Source organism: Anopheles moucheti (assembly GCF_943734755.1).
Source record: "Anopheles moucheti chromosome X unlocalized genomic scaffold, idAnoMoucSN_F20_07 X_unloc_6, whole genome shotgun sequence".
NCBI lineage: Eukaryota > Metazoa > Arthropoda > Insecta > Diptera > Culicidae > Anopheles > Anopheles moucheti.
The window spans coordinates 42,501-60,000 of NW_026453570.1; the positions used below are offsets into that span (position 1 = coordinate 42,501).

General features: G+C 54.4%; 1 non-coding gene and 1 pseudogene across 1 annotated transcript; both read left to right on the forward strand.

The window, feature by feature from the left end:
* Positions 1-2,846, forward strand: part of LOC128308822 (uncharacterized) — an 8,546-nt pseudogene extending 5,700 nt beyond the window's left edge.
* Positions 2,847-17,070: 14,224 nt separating this feature from the next.
* LOC128308853 (5.8S ribosomal RNA) lies at positions 17,071-17,228 on the forward strand. The gene has a single exon (XR_008288605.1). It is a non-coding gene; the product is annotated as a 5.8S ribosomal RNA (ribosomal RNA).
* Positions 17,229-17,500: the final 272 nt, after the last annotated feature.

Consider the following 17,500-nt stretch of genomic DNA (forward strand, 5'->3'; position numbering starts at 1 on the left):
GCCTCGCCGGAACCCGTGCTGATTTGGCGACAGACGAGGCGCGTCGCTGTCCTCCAAGTGGTCGTTCAGCCGATCTAGGATCAGCCGTTCGAACCCCTTGGCGACTGCTCCCAGCATGAGCAGCGGGCGGTATGACGACGGATCGCCCGGCTGCTTTCCCGGCTTCGCGATCAGCACGAGACGAGCCTCCTTCCACTCCGCAGGAAACTCGCCCTGTTCGAGCAGCTGGTTGTAGACTTTCGCGAACACCTCCGGATGCTTCCTCATCGCCGCCTTCACTGCGGCGTTGGGTATGCCGTCCAACCCTGGCGCCTTCGAGGGAGCCATCCGCTCGGCCAGCGACAGGATCTCCGCGACCGTGACCGGCCTCAGAGCCTCGTGTGAGGCAGCACACGCTTCGATGTCTGGCCACTCAAATGCTGGATGCTCCGGAAACAGCGCGTCGACGATCGGGTCGAGTACGGCTCGGTCCGTTTCCGGTGGCGCCCTGCTGCGCAGTTTCGCTCGCACCACTTTGTACCCGAGTCCGAACACCTCAGCTTCAACACAGTCGATCAGCTCCTGGAGGCTGCTTTCTTTGCTGCTCTTTATTTCAGCCTTCAGCAGACGGCGGCAATCCTGCAGCCTGGCAGATGTCGCTGCACGCTCCGACAGTTGGGCTCGGCAATGAGCGGCCTCCGCTGCTTCGCACTCCTCCCTCAGGCGCTCGATCTCTGGAGACCACCAGTACATCTGGGGCTTGCGGTGGAAAGTGGCCCCATGCACTCTCTCCATGGTCTCATCGCACGCCTGGGTGAGTCCGCCGATCAGCCCCTCCGGTGTATCGACCTGTTCGAAGTGGCCGTGTGTGAGGGCGATGTCGAAGCACCTCCTGTCGAATTGCGCCGTCTTCCACCGGGTCCCGGCGTGTCTGGCTGTCCCATCGCTGGCTGCTGTCCGGCTTCGCTGCTGCTGGCCTCGTCGCGTGGAACGTTGACTCGGAACGTCCACCTGAAACTCGACGTAGGCGTGATCGCTACCGGAAAATCGACTCAGCACTCGCCATGAGTCCGGCCTCGCGATGGTTGGGCTAGCGAATGTAACGTCGATCACGCTTTCTCGCGCCGCCCCGTTGCCCTTGAACGTGGGCACGTTGCCACGGTTGAGCGTCTGCAGCGACAGCTGCTCCGCCACGCTCAGGAGATCCTGCCCCTTCTGGGTAGTGCGCGCGCTCCCCCATTCCTCGTTCCACGCATTAAAGTCGCCGGCCAGGACGGATGTTGTGTGTCCGACGAGCGACATTTCCACCGCACCGAGGAAGCTCTCGAATTCCGCGGGACCGCTGCTGGGGGACACGTAACAGCTGGCAAACGTGACTCCTGCTATGGTGGCCACCACTAGTCCCGGGGCGACGCTCCCCCACAAACGCTGAATTGGATAGGCGCCCGTTGCGATGATCGCCACGCCCTGCTCCACATCAACGGCCCACCGCGGGTCGTCGCGAGGCGGCCGATACAGCTCGCAGGCGAGCACCACCTGAACCTCGAGCTCGCGAGCCGTCTGCAACATCAGGTCTTGTGCTGCCTGACATCGCCCGAGGTTCACCTGCAGCACTCTCAGCGCCGGCACGTCGGGTGTCCCACCCGATGCGGTCCCCCGCAGGCGGCACAGCAGACCTCCGCCGTGCAGCTCTTCGCCTGATGGTCCGGCTTCCCGCAGCGAATGCAGCAAGCCGAGCGATCCGTCTCGCTCTTGCACGCCGCCCGGATGTGCCCCGTCTCCAGGCACCTGAAGCAGCGTTGCTGACGCGCCTGCGGCTGCGTCGCTTGCTCGATCAGGCAAGACGTGAACTTTACCTTCACGTTCTCGCCCACCAGCTTCTCCGCTACCCCAACCGGAACCCGAACTATCGCCACCTTCGTGCTGTCCCACGCAGATCGCAGACGGACCGAGGTCTCCTCCACGGTAACATGGCACAGGTTGGTCAGTGCCATCGCCACATCGACCTCCTTCGCTAAAGGGTCGATCGCTGCAATTTTGATTTCCGTCGTCGGCGTCACCAGCCGAGCTGAGGCCGACAGTTCCGCCTTTTCGCAGACCTCTTTGATGGTCTGCAGAACTCCTGCAGCGTCCGCGCCTTCATTAAGCTCCATCACCAACCTGGAGCGTGTGGTGCGTCGTCCTACACCGAGGGCCTCCTGGTGCTTACAGGGATAACTGGCTTGTGGCCGCCAAGCGTTCATAGCGACGTGGCTTTTTGATCCTTCGATGTCGGCTCTTCCTATCATTGTGAAGCAAAATTCACCAAGCGTAGGATTGTTCACCCTTTCAAGGGAACGTGAGCTGGGTTTAGACCGTCGTGAGACAGGTTAGTTTTACCCTACTGGTGTGTGCTGTTTGCCGCTATCTTAACGGAATTCCTGTGCAGTACGAGAGGAACCACAGGTACGGACCACTGGCTCAATACTAGTTCGACCGGACTTTGGTATGACGCTACGTCCGCTGGATTATGCCTGAACGCCTCTAAGGTCGTATCCAATCCGAGCTGATAGCGCTTCTCAAACCCATTAGGTGATCGGAAGCTAGCGGGCTTAACAACCCTCCGAGATCCGTCGGTGCTGCCCCGCGCACACTGACGTCTCATCCCCGCTATAGCACTAGACTGAGCCGCAACGGGCGGGAGCACGCTGCACGTGGAAGTACCTTACCACAGGGAACCCTGGTGGCTGTGTTTCCGTCGACCGTGGATACAACTAGTTTCGACACCTTCGACCGCCCGCAAACGACGGGACTACAGGCTGGGAGCTGCGAGTTGTAGAGATGCGTTCGCATCGATCCTCTCAGGCGACCCATGCTTGCTGGTGCTCGCGTTCACTTTGGGAATGGAGTGTTCGCGAGAGTGATTGTTGTGTTGTGTGTGTACAGTTGGTGCTTGCGTGCACTCCCATAGTGGAGTGTTCGCGAGCTTAAAACGCTAAGTCCCGATTAATACTCTCCTCGCAACATTATGTGCGTGGCTCCACGCCAAGTGGGATTAGCGGTGCGAAACGCGATTGGTAAAGTCGATGGTGATGTGCGTACCAACAGGCGATTTGTTAAGTCAAATGCGATCTGTGGTGCAACAGGCAATGTGTGTTTATTATCAGGTGTTGTTGGAAGTCAATACGATTTGACTTTCAAAAATTTTTCTAAGTCCCGATTTTTTTTCTCGTCGAGTAACTACAATGCACTATTTCTATCGCAGCGGACTTGCGGTTCATGGCCTTAATGATCGCGAACGAACACGTATTCGCAAAAAAATTTTTGTATGAAAAAGTCACCACTTGGGTACCTCCATACAAAAGTACCAAGTTCGGGTCGAGTGGTCGATGGACGTCGAAGGTGAAAATTTTTCATCATCGAAAATTTTTTCCAAAGTTGAAGCAAATGGGCCCTAGAGTATGAAAAGTGAAACCACGGATCGATTTGAGAAATAAAAATTTTTGTATGAAAAAGTCACCACTCGGGTACCTCCATACAAAAGTACCAAGTTCGGGTCGAGTGGTCGATGGACGTCGAAGGTGAAAATTTTTCATCATCGAAAATTTTTTCCAAAGTTGAAGCAATTGGGCCCTAGAGTATGAAAAGTGAAACCACGGATCGATTTGAGAAATAAAAATTTTTGTATGAAAAAGTCACCACTCGGGTACCTCCATACAAAAGTACCAAGTTCGGGTCGAGTGGTCGATGGACGTCGAAGGTGAAAATTTTTCATCATCGAAAATGTTTTCCAAAGTTGAAGCAAATGGGCCCTAGAGTATGAAAAGTGAAACCACGGATCGATTTGAGAAATAAAAATTTTTGTATGAAAAAGTCACCACTCGGGTACCTCCATACAAAAGTACCAAGTTCGGGTCGAGTGGTCGATGGACGTCGAAGGTGAAAATTTTTCATCATCGAAATTTTTTTCCAAAGTTGAAGCAATTGGGCCCTAGAGTATGAAAAGTGAAACCACGGATCGATTTGAGAAATAAAAATTTTTGTATGAAAAAGTCACCACTCGGGTACCTCCATACAAAAGTACCAAGTTCGGGTCGAGTGGTCGATGGACGTCGAAGGCGAAAATTTTTCATCATCGAAAATTTTTTCCAAAGTTGAAGCAAATGGGCCCTAGAGTATGAAAAGTGAAACCACGGATCGATTTGAGAAATAAAAATTTATTGTATGGGAGGGCCCTTGGTAGAACATTTTTCCCAAGTGCGACCATTTTACCCGGTGAGTCAAAAAAAAATTTTTTTTTCACGGTGACTCAAAACATCAATTTTAGACTCCCCTGAGTATGAAAAGTGAAACGAAAATCATTTTTGAGAAGAAAAAATTTTTGTATGGGAGGGCCCCTGCTAGAACATTTTTCCCAAGTGCGTCGATTTTGGGTCGCCGACACAAGCTCGGGTCAAAAAAATTTTTTTTTCTCGGTGACTCAAAACATCAATTTTAGACTCCCCTGAGTATGAAAAGTGAAACGAAAATCATTTTTGAGAAGAAAAAATTTTTGTATGGGAGGGCCCCTGCTAGAACATATTTCCCAAGTGCGCCGATTTTGGGTCGCCGACACAAGCTCGGGTCAAAAAAATTTTTTTTTCACGGTGACTCAAAACATCAATTTTAGACTCCCCTGAGTATGAAAAGTGAAACGAAAATCATTTTTGAGAAGAAAAAATTTTTGTATGGGAGGGCCCCTGCTAGAACATTTTTACCAAGTGCGTCGATTTTGGGTCGCCGACACAAGCTCGGGTCAAAAAAATTTTTTTTTCACGGTGAATCAAAACATCAATTTTAGACTCCCCTGAGTATGAAAAGTGAAACGAAAATCATTTTTGAGAAGAAAAAATTTTTGTATGGGAGGGCCCCTGCTAGAACATTTTTCCCAAGTGCGTCGATTTTGGGTCGCCGACACAAGCTCGGGTCAAAAAAATTTGTTTTTCTCGGTGACTCAAAACATCAATTTTAGACTCCCCTGAGTATGAAAAGTGAAACGAAAATCATTTTTGAGAAGAAAAAATTTTTGTATGGGAGGGCCCCTGCTAGAACATTTTTCCCAAGTGCGTCGATTTTGGGTCGCCGACACAAGCTCGGGTCAAAAAAATTTTTTTTTCTCGGTGACTCAAAACATCAATTTTAGACTCCCCTGAGTATGAAAAGTGAAACGAAAATCATTTTTGAGAAGAAAAAATTTTTGTATGGGAGGGCCCCTGCTAGAACATATTTCCCAAGTGCGTCGATTTTGGGTCGCCGACACAAGCTCGGGTCAAAAAAATTTTTTTTTCACGGTGACTCAAAACATCAATTCTAGACTCCCCTGAGTATGAAAAGTGAAACGAAAATCATTTTTGAGAAGAAAAAATTTTTGTATGGGAGGGCCCCTGCTAGAACATTTTTCCCAAGTGCGTCGATTTTGGGTCGCCGACACAAGCTCGGGTCAAAAAAATTTTTTTTTCTCGGTGACTCAAAACATCAATTTTAGACTCCCCTGAGTATGAAAAGTGAAACGAAAATCATTTTTGAGAAGAAAAAAATTTGTATGGGAGGGCCCCTGCTAGAACATTTTTCCCAAGTAAATTCGATTTTACCCGGTGAGTCAAAAAATTTTGAAAAAAAAATTTTGCCAAAATCGTGTTCATTGCCTATTATAAGGGACCAGGTCAGCTCACACGCATTTTTGGAGACCATATGGAAAGTGCGTCTGGGATTGCGGAAATTAAGTTTAGAGTGTTAAATGATGGTTTCGCAATCCCGAAAGGCTCAAAATCCAGTCTAAGGTCCCCTGGGTGAAATGTGGTTTCCAAGGTGTGAGCGCTATCGGTGATAGAGTTGGAATGTGATTTCCAGAGCGCAGGGCGACTGGGCTAGAGTGAAAATCATAGACAAGGGTAAGTATTGGACTGAACGACTCGAAGCAAACGAAAATCATAGACAAGGGTAATGGACTGAACGACTCGAAGCAAACGAAAACCACACACAAGAGTAATGGACTGAACAAATCGAAGCAAACGAAAACCACAGACAAGAGTAATTGAGAGAACGAATCGAAGCAAACGAAAACCACAGACAAGAGTAATGGAGTGAACGAATCGAAGCAAACGAAAACCACAGACAAGAGTAATAGAGTGAACGAATCGAAGCTCACGAAAACCATGAACACAGGGATAACTGAGAACGAACCTACCTATCAGAGCATGTGAAAGCATGGACAAGAGTACTGAAAATCGGACCAAACCTCTAGAAGCAAACGAAAATCATGGACAAGAGTACTCAAAAACACGGACCAAACCTATCGAAGCACACGAAAACCATGAACACAGGGATAACTGAGAACGAACCTACCTATCAGAGCATGTGAAAGCATGGACAAGAGTACTGAAAATCGGACCAAACCTCTAGAAGCAAACGAAAATCATGGACAAGAGTACTCAAAAACACGGACCAAACCTATCGAAGCACACGAAAACCATGAACACAGGGATAACTGAGAACGAACCTACCTATCAGAGCATGTGAAAGCATGGACAAGAGTACTGAAAATCGGACCAAACCTCAAGAAGCACACGAAAATCATGGACAAGAGTACTCAAAAACACGGACCAAACCTATCGAAGCTCACGAAAACCATGAACACAGGGATAACTGAAAACGAACCGAACCTCTCGTAGCAAACGAAAAACATGGACAAAATTATTCGAAACGAACCGAAGCTCGATGCGAAAAACATGGAAAAGCAAGCCCGTAAGTCGCACTATCAAGCCCATAAGTCGCACTATCAAGCCCATAAGTCGCACTATCAAGCCCGTTAGTCGCACTATCAAGCCCATAGGTCGCACTATCAAGCCCGTTGGTCGCACTATCAAAGCCCGTTAGTCGCACTATCAGGCCCATAAGTCGCACTATCAGGCCCGTAAGTCGCACCAAAAAGCCCGTAAATTGCCCTATCAAGCCCGTTAGTCGCACTATCAGGCCCATAAGTCGCACCAACAAGCCCGTAAATTACCCTATCAAGCCCATAAGTCGCACCAAAAAGCCCGTAAATTGCCCTATCAAGCCCATAAGTCGCACCAAAAAGCCCGTAATTCGCACCAAAAAGCCCGTAAATTGCCCTATCAAGCCCGTTAGTCGCACTATCAGGCCCGTAAGTCGCACCATCAAGCCCGTAAATTGCCCGATAAAGCCCGTAAATTGCCCGATCAAGAGCCAGCGCTGCATTGTCGGTTAATCCCGTCGATCGCGCCGGCTATTTCTCAGAAGGTTGTACGGACACCATACCCGGTGGCAAGTACCGCGAAGTTTATAACGCAACAGAACGTTCGCCAGTCGGACACAAGAATTGGAAAAGCTCGTTGTAGTGTACAGGAATCGAACCGAACCTCCTAGCGAGAATAGGGTCCCGTGAGCAATCGCGCGGACCTATGTGAAATGGTTTAGAGTGTGATGTGATGTGATACACGGTGGAAGCGGTGCATGGTGACATGCATCACTCAGAGAGATATGTGGAACCGGTGGTCTTCCAGTTGCTTAAGTGCTTCGGTTGGCTTATGGTTAAAGAGTGTGAATTCGATTCACCCCGGTATCGAACGTGTGTGGGATACTCACGCCGGTACGAGAGAGAATTCTGGTTGATCCTACCAGTAATATACGCTTGTCTCAAAGGTTAAGCCATGCATGTCTAAGTACGAACATCAATGAATGTGAAACCGCATAAGGCTCAGTATAACAGCTATAATTTACAAGATCATAAACCCAATGAGTTAGTTGGATAACTGTGGAAAAGCCAGAGCTAATACATGCAACATGCCGGGACTGGTACCCTCGCCGGGTGCTGGAACTGGTGCACTTATTAGTTAAACCAATCGCCTCCGGGCGGCTTGAGTTGAAGTCTGGATAAGCTCGCAGATCGTATGGTCGCTCGCCGACTGACGACAGATCTTTCAAATGTCTGCCCTATCAACTATTGATGGTAGTGTAGAGGACTACCATGGTTGCGACGGGTAACGGGGAATCAGGGTTCGATTCCGGAGAGGGAGCCTGAGAAATGGCTACCACATCCAAGGAAGGCAGCAGGCGCGTAAATTACCCAATCCCGGCACGGGGAGGTAGTGACGAGAAATAACAATATGGACCTCTCTAACGATGGTCCATAATTGGAATGAGTTGAGTATAAATCCTTCAACAAGGATCAAGTGGAGGGCAAGTCTGGTGCCAGCAGCCGCGGTAATTCCAGCTCCACTAGCGTATATTAAAGTTGTTGCGGTTAAAACGTTCGAAGTTGATTCCCCGTCCAGACTCGCGACCGCCGCGGGCGCCCGGTTACACGCCGGGACCGTCCGTGAGCGAGCTCGCGGCTGCGACTCACAATGGTGTGCCTGGGCGTTTACTCCGTGAACGGGTACCGGTTAACCGGTTCAGTCCGGCCCGGCCCCTCATGGTGCTCAGGGTACTCACGTTTACCTTGAACAAATTAGAGTGCTCACAGCAGGCTAGTACAAAAGCGTCCGGCCCTCCGCGGGTCGGCGTTGGCCGAGAATAATCTTGCATGGAATAATGGAATATGACCTCGGTCTGATTCTTTCGTTGGTTTGTCGTAGACCCAGAGGTAATGATTAACAGAAGTAGTTGGGGGCATTGGTATTACGGCGCGAGAGGTGAAATTCGTAGACCGTCGTAGGACCGACCGAAGCGAAAGCGTTTGCCATGGATGCTTTCATTAATCAAGAACGAAAGTTAGAGGATCGAAGGCGATTAGATACCGCCCTAGTTCTAACCGTAAACGATGCCAATTAGCAATTGGGAGACGCTACCCCTATTCGGTGCTCTCAGTCGCTTCCGGGAAACCAAAATCGGGTTCCGGGGGAAGTATGGTTGCAAAGTTGAAACTTAAAGGAATTGACGGAAGGGCACCACAACGAAGTGGAGCTTGCAGTCGCGATCGAGAGCTCGACCTGAGTGGACGTGAAATCCGCGCTCCTCGGTTTTTCAAAGCAAAAGTGCCGCAATTTGCGCTTGATCGGTGCGAAAGTTTGTAATAAAGTTGGAGGTACCCTCCGGAACCCCCCCTGCGAATTTGGTGGCCCCACGCCCCCCCTTGCGTGTGTTACTGAACGAAACGGTTTTTGGGACATATTGTGCGAAAGAGTGAAGATATCGGAAAAGTGATAGTGACACTTTGTGGGCCTCACCAGGCCACACCTTTTGGTGAAGAAACATTGGCCGAATTGATGGAGTTCGCGGAACGGCAGGTGTTTTTGTGGTGAAATTTCACACCTGTATAACTCCGAACATTACGGATCGATTCGGCTGGAAGGTGTCTTAAAAGTTGCGCTCCACAGTAAAGAACAAGTGTTGAAAATTTCGTGTCAATCGGACAAAAACTCAGGGAGTTATTCGCGGACAAAGAAAACCACGTGCTCGTCGAAAATGGCGGCGTGTGTGTGAAAAAGAGCGAGGAAAAAAACTTCCGGACGAATCACCCCCCTGCTGGAGCGCTAGCGCTCCCGGAGGGGCACTCCCGGACGAAATTTCACCGCTCTTTGTGCGTGTGTGAGATTTGTGTGTGTGTGACATTTTCGGCCCAATACCATCGTGTGGGGTGTCTAACGACGCGTCTCGGAAAGAGGAGTGGGGGAAACGCGGTTTTTCCCCCCTAGCACCACCCACCCGCCACCCAGCCCCGGAAAACCCCCGCGAAAAGTGGTTTTCCGCGATTTTCCCGGCCAAGGCGCGGAGGTAGAGCTCCCGGGTGTTTGGAAGAAAGTTGCGGGGTGAATTTTCACATCGAAAACCATCGCCGGAAAAGCGATTTTCGCAACATCCAGAGAGATACGGGCGGAAAAGCGTTTTTCCGAAGAAGAAAATTTTCGCCCTGATACCGTCGTGCGGGGTATCAAACGACGAGTTTTCAAGAGAGGAGTCGGGAAAATACCCCCCCACCACCATACCACCCACCCCAACCCACCTAGAGCGGAAAAACCACTTACCGAAGTGGTTTTTGGCGATTTTCCCGGCCAAGGAGTCGGGCTAGAGCTTCCGGGTGTTCGGACAAAAGTTTCGGCGGGAAAAACTACATCTAATTCCATCGCCGGAAAAGCGATTTTTCCGACATCCGGGGAGATACGGCCGGAAAAGTGTTTTTCTGGAGCGGAAAATTTTCGGCCTGATACCGTCGTGTGGGGTGTCAATCGACGAGTTTTGAAGAGGGGAGTCGGGATAACACCCTCCCACCACCCCACCACCCACTCCCACCCCCCTAGGGCGGAAAAACCACCCAGGAAGCGGTTTTTCGCGATTTTTCCGAGGAAAACTTCATCGCCACCCCGGCAAGTGGGGTATCAGAAGAAGCGGCTCGGCGGGACGATTCCATCGCGCACCCCCCTGTTCTTCTACCATCTTCCCTCACCTCACCAGGCCGAAAAAACCTCTCCGGCGATCCTCGTGGCAGTCCGCTGCTGGCGTCCCTCCTTGAGGGGGAGTAAAACCAGTTTAAAGCGCGGACTCTTCCTTCCTTCTGGCGATGATGTCCACCAGTAGGAACCTTCGATCACGGTCGGGATCGACCGATAGCCGAGCACCGGTGGGCTCGAAACCGGTGGTCGTACTCAGCCGAGTGCCGGAAGGGCAGACCGCAGCCACGAGCGGTGTTGCTCGCACGAGTGGCGTTGGCACGGCCACGGCTGCGAAAGGAGCCACGATGGAGAGGCTCATCGAGCGTCTGGAGGACGAGCTATCTCTCCTCCGTGTTCAGCTGACGGAGCAGGCTGAGCAATATAGGAAAGACCTCGCGGCGATGCAGGAGTGCCATCGCCAGGAGGTGCTCCATCTGCGAGAGGAGAACCGTAAGGAGCGGGAGATGGTCTCTGGGCTTCTTACGCAACTGGTTGTTGCGCAATCGCAGCAGCAACAGCAGCAGCAGCAGCAGCAGCAGCTGGCACAACAGCGAGAGGGTGTGGTGACGGCTACGGTGGTGCCGTCTCCGGACCAGGAAGGCGGCTCCTGGGCCGAGGTGGTGCGCCGTAAGCCGGCACGCCAGCAGCCGGCTCAGCAGCATCAGCAGCAGTGGCCGCAGCTCCCGCAACGGCAGCAGCCGCAGCGGCAACAGCAGCAACGTCCGCAGCAACATCAGAGCGGACAGCGTTCGGCTGGGCAGCCCCAGCAACAACAACAACAGTGGCATTTGCAGGGCCAGTTGCTGCGAAAGCAGAGTAAGCAGCAGCCACGCACGATGCCAGCTGCAGTGAAGAAGTCGCGGAAGCGGCCCGACACCATCGAGGTGATGCCAGCGGAGGGCGTCAGCTACCTCGACATGTATAGGGCGATTCGTACGAGCTCGCATCTCGACGGCATGCAGGAGAAGATCGGCGTCGGCAAGCGAACGCCGAAAGACACCTTGCGGCTGCCGCTGAGCCGTGATGCCGACAGCGCCGAGCTGTGCCAGCGTATCCGGCAAGCCATCGGAGACAAGGGTGCGGCGACCGTGCGTACGGAGATGTCGATGGTGCTTATAACAAACATCGACTCCTTGGCGAGCGAGGACCAGCTGCGTCGGGCGGTGTTGACGGCTCTCGGCAAGGAGCATTCCGAGGCCACCTTCGACATGTGGGAGCGGCGAGACGGCACGAAGCGTGCTCGCGTTCGTCTGCCCCGGTCGGATGCGGAGCATCTGGCTGGGAAGCGCCTGCTCCTAGGACACACCTCCTGTTGGGTGTGGGAGGTCCCGAAAGCGTCGCTGGAGGAGAAGCGGTGCTTCCGATGTTTGGAGCGCGGCCACTTCGCCGGGCAGTGCTCGGGAGAGGACCGCAGCAAAGCGTGTATCCGGTGTGGCGCGGAAGGCCACAAGGCAGCGAGCTGCACTGGCGAGGCTCGCTGTTTGAAGTGTGGCGGCCCGCACTCGATTGCCGCAGCTTCGTGCAAAGCTGCAGCCACACGATGATGATAGAAGTGCTCCAGATAAATATCGGTAAGAGCAGGAGCGCTCAGGATCTTGCGCTCCAGCGGATGAGGGAGGAGGGAGCAGACGTGATGCTCATCACGGAGCTCTATGCTGTGCCGGCCAACAATGGGAACTGGGCATCCGACGACGCACTGAAGGCCGCGATCGTCACCAGTGGCCAACGGTTTCCCATACAGCGGGTGAGGAGCGTGCAGCATCCGGGCATCGTAGCTGCCGAGGTGGCGGGCATCGTTGTCATCTGCTGCTATATTCCGCCATCGATCGGCCTCCCGGAGTTCGAGCAACAGATGGACCGGCTGGAGGTACTTGCGCGAGGCCACCCTTGCGTGCTGATAGCTGGTGACTTCAACGCGTGGCATGGGGCCTGGGGGAGCGAGCGGGCCAACCTTAAGGGTGAGGCGCTCCTTCAGACGGTTACCAGCCTAGGATTGGAGGTCCTCAACCGCGGCACGGAGCCGACATTCCTGGGGAACGGTGTGGCTCGGCCCAGCAGAGTGGACGTCGCCTTCGCGAGTCCAACGCTCTGCCGATCGGATGGAGCAGCGGAGGACATCAGCTCCTGGCGGACGCTAGACCGCTACTCCTATAGCGACCACCGCTATATTCGGTTTGCGGTCGGGCAACAGCATCGTGCAGGTCAGCGGCCCGGACGGGGCATTCATCAGCAGGAAGGTGTCGAAGTACGGGAGGCGGGTACTCGCTGGCGAACTCGCCAGTTTTGCCCCCGTACTTTCGAGCTGGCACTTGAGGCGACCCGTTTTGCCGATCGGGTGACCGATGCGGCAAGCCTGGGGATGGTGCTTACGGAGGCCTGCGACGCTACCATGGCGAGGATTGGGCAGTCGCAGCAGCAGAGGAGGAACTGCAACACATATTGGTGGACTCCGGATATCGAGGAGCTGACCGAGCGCTGCCGGTTGGCTCGGGAGCGACAGTCATTGGCCCTCGACGAGACGTCCGCCGAACTGGCTTCAGAGGAACATCAGGAGGCGCGTGCTGCCTTAAGGGTGGCAATTAAGGCCAGCAAGCAGCGCCAGTTCGATGAGTGGCTGCAGGCCCTGGCTGCAGATGAGACGAGACAGTGGTTCCGGCAAGTGCTTCTTCGGTTTCGGGGCAGCTGGACGGCGCGTGAACGCGATCCAGCGGTGTTGCAGCGGATCGTCGAGGAGCTGTTTCCGGAGCATCCCCCGGTCGAGTGGCCGGACGTCACGCCTTCGGAAGGGGACACTCCGGTCCGTCCGATCAGCTGCGCGGAGCTCCAGGCGATAGCGAGCGAGCTGCATCCGCGGAAGGCGCCTGGCCTCGATGGAGTACCGAACGCTGCGGTAACGGCTGCCATCCGGAAGTATCCGGAGCCATTCGCTGGTGTCTACCAGCGCTGCTTGGACACCGGCGAAATACCACGCGAATGGAAAAGGCAGAAGCTGGTGCTGTTGCCTAAGCCGGGTAAGCCGCCGGGCGAAGCCTCGTCCTGCCGCCCGATCTGCTTGATCGACAACCCGGCGAAGGTCTTCGAGAGGACTACGCTGGACAGACTCAACGAGCACCTGGAGGATCCGGAGGCACCTCGGCTGGCCGAGAACCAGTTCGGTTTCCGGAAGCAGCGGAGCACCCTGCAGGCGATCCAGCTGGTGGTGGAAGCAGGCGAGCGCGCGATGTCCTACGGACGGACTAACAACCGGGATAAGCGCTGTCTGCTGGTTGTGGCGTTGGACGTCAGAAACGCCTTTAACACCGCCAGCTGGCAGGCGATAGCGATGGCCCTGCGTGAGAAGGAGGTTCCAGCGCAGCTGCAACTCCTGCTCCGCGACTATTTCACCGACAGGGAGCTGGTGTACGACACCCACGACGGCCCGGTGTCACGTCGGGTGACGGCAGGCGTTCCACAGGGGTCAATCCTTGGCCCGACTCTGTGGAACGTTATGTACGACGGCGTTCTGCGAATCCAGCTCCCTGAAGGGGCCACCATCGTCGGCTTTGCCGATGACATCGCCATCCTGGCCGAGGGCTGCACACCCGAGGAGTCGGCGTCCGTTGCGAAGGCTGCGATCGAGGCGGTGATGGGGTGGCTTGAGGCACGGCACCTCAGTCTCGCCCCCCACAAAACCGAGGTGGTACTGATATCGAGTCTGCGTCGAGGACGTTTGGAAATTCCTGTGCGCGTCGGCGAAGTGGTCTGCACGTCAAAGCGATCGATACGCTACCTGGGGGTACAACTCCACGAGAAACTCTCGTGGAAACCGCACGTGGAAGCGGCCGCGGACAAGGCCCTCCGTGCGGTGGCGGTGGTTACCTCGGTGATGAGGAACCACAGCGGCCCCCAGGTGGCCAAGCGGCGGTTGCTGGCAGGAGTCGCTGAGTCGGTGATCCGGTACGCCTCGCCCATCTGGGCTAAGGCGACCGACATGCAGTGGTGCCGCAGACGACTGGCCCAGGTCCAGAAGCCACTGGCACGTGGGGTATCGAGTTCGTTCCGCTCGGTGTCCTACGAGGTGTCAGTGGTGATGGCTGGTTTGGTGCCGTACTGGCTGGTCGTCAACGAGGACGCAAGGTGCCATAGCAGGCTGCTGGTCGAGCCTGGCGCCAGCAGGAAGGAGGTACGAGCGGCGGAGCGAGCAGCCACGATGCTGCAATGGCAGGACGCCTGGGACCGTGCGGCGGCAACACCATCGGCCAGCCGCTACTTGACGTGGGCGCACGGGATGATTCCCGACCTGCACCGGTGGACGGGACGAAAGCACGGGAAGGTGGACTTCCACCTTTCGCAGGTGCTCTCCGGACACGGATTCTTCCGGGAGTACCTGCACGTCTGCGGCTTCGCTTCGTCTCCGGAGTGTCCACGGTGCGTGGGGTCGGTCGAGTCGGTGGCCCACGTCTTGTTCGAGTGCCCCGTGTTTGAGGAGATCCGACGTGAGCTGCTGGGCTGGGGGACACCCGAGTCGGTCCAGCTTAACAACATCGCAGAGAAGCTGCTGGAGAGTGCGGAGTGGTGGGACCGCATTCAGAAAGCAGCAAAGACCATCACCACAGTGCTTCAACAGCTGTGGCGCGATGAGGAAGCGCTCACCAATGGTCGAACGGAAGCGGCTTTCGCCGAGGACGAGGAAGTGGTCCTCGAAAGTGTGGCCGCACTCTTCGGTGAGGAGATGGACGACGTCATCATCGAAGACATAACGCGGCGCGTGAACGAGTCGCGAGCAGCGCGTCAGCGATCTGCCCGCAACCGACGGCTTCGCGGCAGAGCGGAGGATCGGGCGCGAGTGCGACTGGCTGCGGACGTCGCAGCAGCACTGGCCGCCCGAGATGACGAGGTACTGCGGACGGCAGTTGAGGCGGAGCGAGCGGGCCTAGCTCCTCCACCTATACCGAGGCGCAGCAGAGGGGGACCACCTTCCCCGGAGACGTTGAGAGTGCGCCACGAGCGGCGTCTATTCATGCAGCGCGCATGGCGAGCTCGGGTCCAGGCTGAGGGACCCTCGACGACGCGCCGCCGTCGGACCGCGCCTACGGAGGCGGATCGGATACGGTCGCGACGCAACAGACGGGAAAACGAAAGGCGCCGTCGTGCTTCGAATGCGGGCCGACGATTGACACCCGCGGAGGAGGCTGCCGCCAGCGAGGCGGAATGGTCAGATCGATAGATGTCGGGTTGACTTCTTGAGATCTCCGAGAGGGGAAAGAATGAGTGAGTCACGCGGACTAAGCAAGCGTACGCCTTTAATATGCGGTTAAGATACGATTCTATTTAATAAAGAAATAGGGAAGGGACATCCGAAAGGGTTCGTAAAGACGCATGACAAATCCCTGGCGGGCGACGTCGTGCGTCAAGAACGTGGGTTTATGCTATTGTTTGTTAGAACATAATGTTTATGAACAATAAAACCTGCATTTGTTAAAAAAAAAACGAAGTGGAGCTTGCGGCTTAATTTGACTCAACACGGGAAAATTTACCAGGTCCGAACTTATCGAGGTAAGACAGATTGAGAGCTCTTTCTCAAATTTAAGGGTAGTGGTGCATGGCCGTTCTTAGTTCGTGGAATGATTTGTCTGGTTAATTCCGATAACGAACGCGACTCAAACAAGCTAACTAGAACGCTGTCAGCAGTGCACCTCCGGGCGCACCTGACGTCAAGGCCGGCGGCCCCTTCACGGGCGGTCGTCGGCCACGTTTGCCCTGCTTAGCGGGACAACTTGTGTTTAGCAAGGTGAGAATGAGCGATAACAGGTCCGTGATGCCCTTAGATGTTCTGGGCTGCACGCGTGCTACAATGTGAGCAGCAGCGTGTTCTCGCCAATTGGCGCCCCCATTCCGAGAGGAACGGGAAATCACCCAAATGCTCATTTAGTTGGGATTGGGGACTGCAACGGTCCCCATGAACCTGGAATTTCTAGTAAGTGCTAGTCATTAGCTAGCGCTGATTACGTCCCTGCCCTTTGTACACACCGCCCGTCGCTACTACCGATGGATTATTTAGTGAGGTCTCTGGAGGCACACCTTCCGCGGTTCCTTCGTGAGCTGCAGCTGGCATGGCCGAAGTTGACCGAACTTGATGATTTAGAGGAAGTAAAAGTCGTAACAAGGTTTCCGTAGGTGAACCTGCGGAAGGATCATTACCGATCAATACATATATGTTGTTGTGTGAGTTGGTTAGAGAGATAGAGAAACACGGTATCAGCAGAACAAACTGCTATGTTACCTTTTGGGGGCCGCGCACGCCAATTAGACCCGCGAGAGAGGTGTGTCTATACTACGATATTGAGCGTGCGCGACCGTAGGCCAGTGGCCTTCGTACCTGTGCGCACACTCCCAATGGCAGCCATCGAACGCGTAAAGTGTGTGACACAAGGGCGAAGGTAAAGACCCACTAGAACATATTTAAACACTGGCCTCGAGCGAGAGAGAACCTAATCAAGAGAACGAAAGTTGTGCAAGATCGCGCCGATGCCGCCCACATCGCGCGTCGATCAATGGGAAGGAAGACCAATGGTCATCCTTGTCCACCCTGGACGGCTTCGAAGGAACCGAGAGGTGCACGGTTACGCTGTCCGGGGAACTTAAGTTGTGAGAGATGCACCTAGCGCATAACGAAAACATAGGAGACAGTTGAACATACCAAAACCCTAGGCAGGGGATCACTCGGCTCATGGATCGATGAAGACCGCAGCTAAATGCGCGTCAGAATGTGAACTGCAGGACACATGAACACCGACACGTTGAACGCATATGGCGCATCGGACGTTTAAACCCGACCGATGCACACATTCTTGAGTGCCTACCAATTCTTGTTACACACTATTCCATAACTACAGGACGCCCGCGTACCAGCGGCACGCCTGGGCGAGCAGCACGCCCGGGAGTGTGTCGCAGGCTTGAACACACGCGTTTGGCGCACTGTGCATCATGGCGTGCTCGGACCCCCTCCGCGGGGGACCTTGGGCGCTGAAATGGTAAGGCGGTACAGTTGGCCCAGTGGGTGCGTGTCGTGTCGCACGGTTCGAACTTCGGCTATAAGACAACCTGGGAGCACCGGAAGCCCTTGAACACCT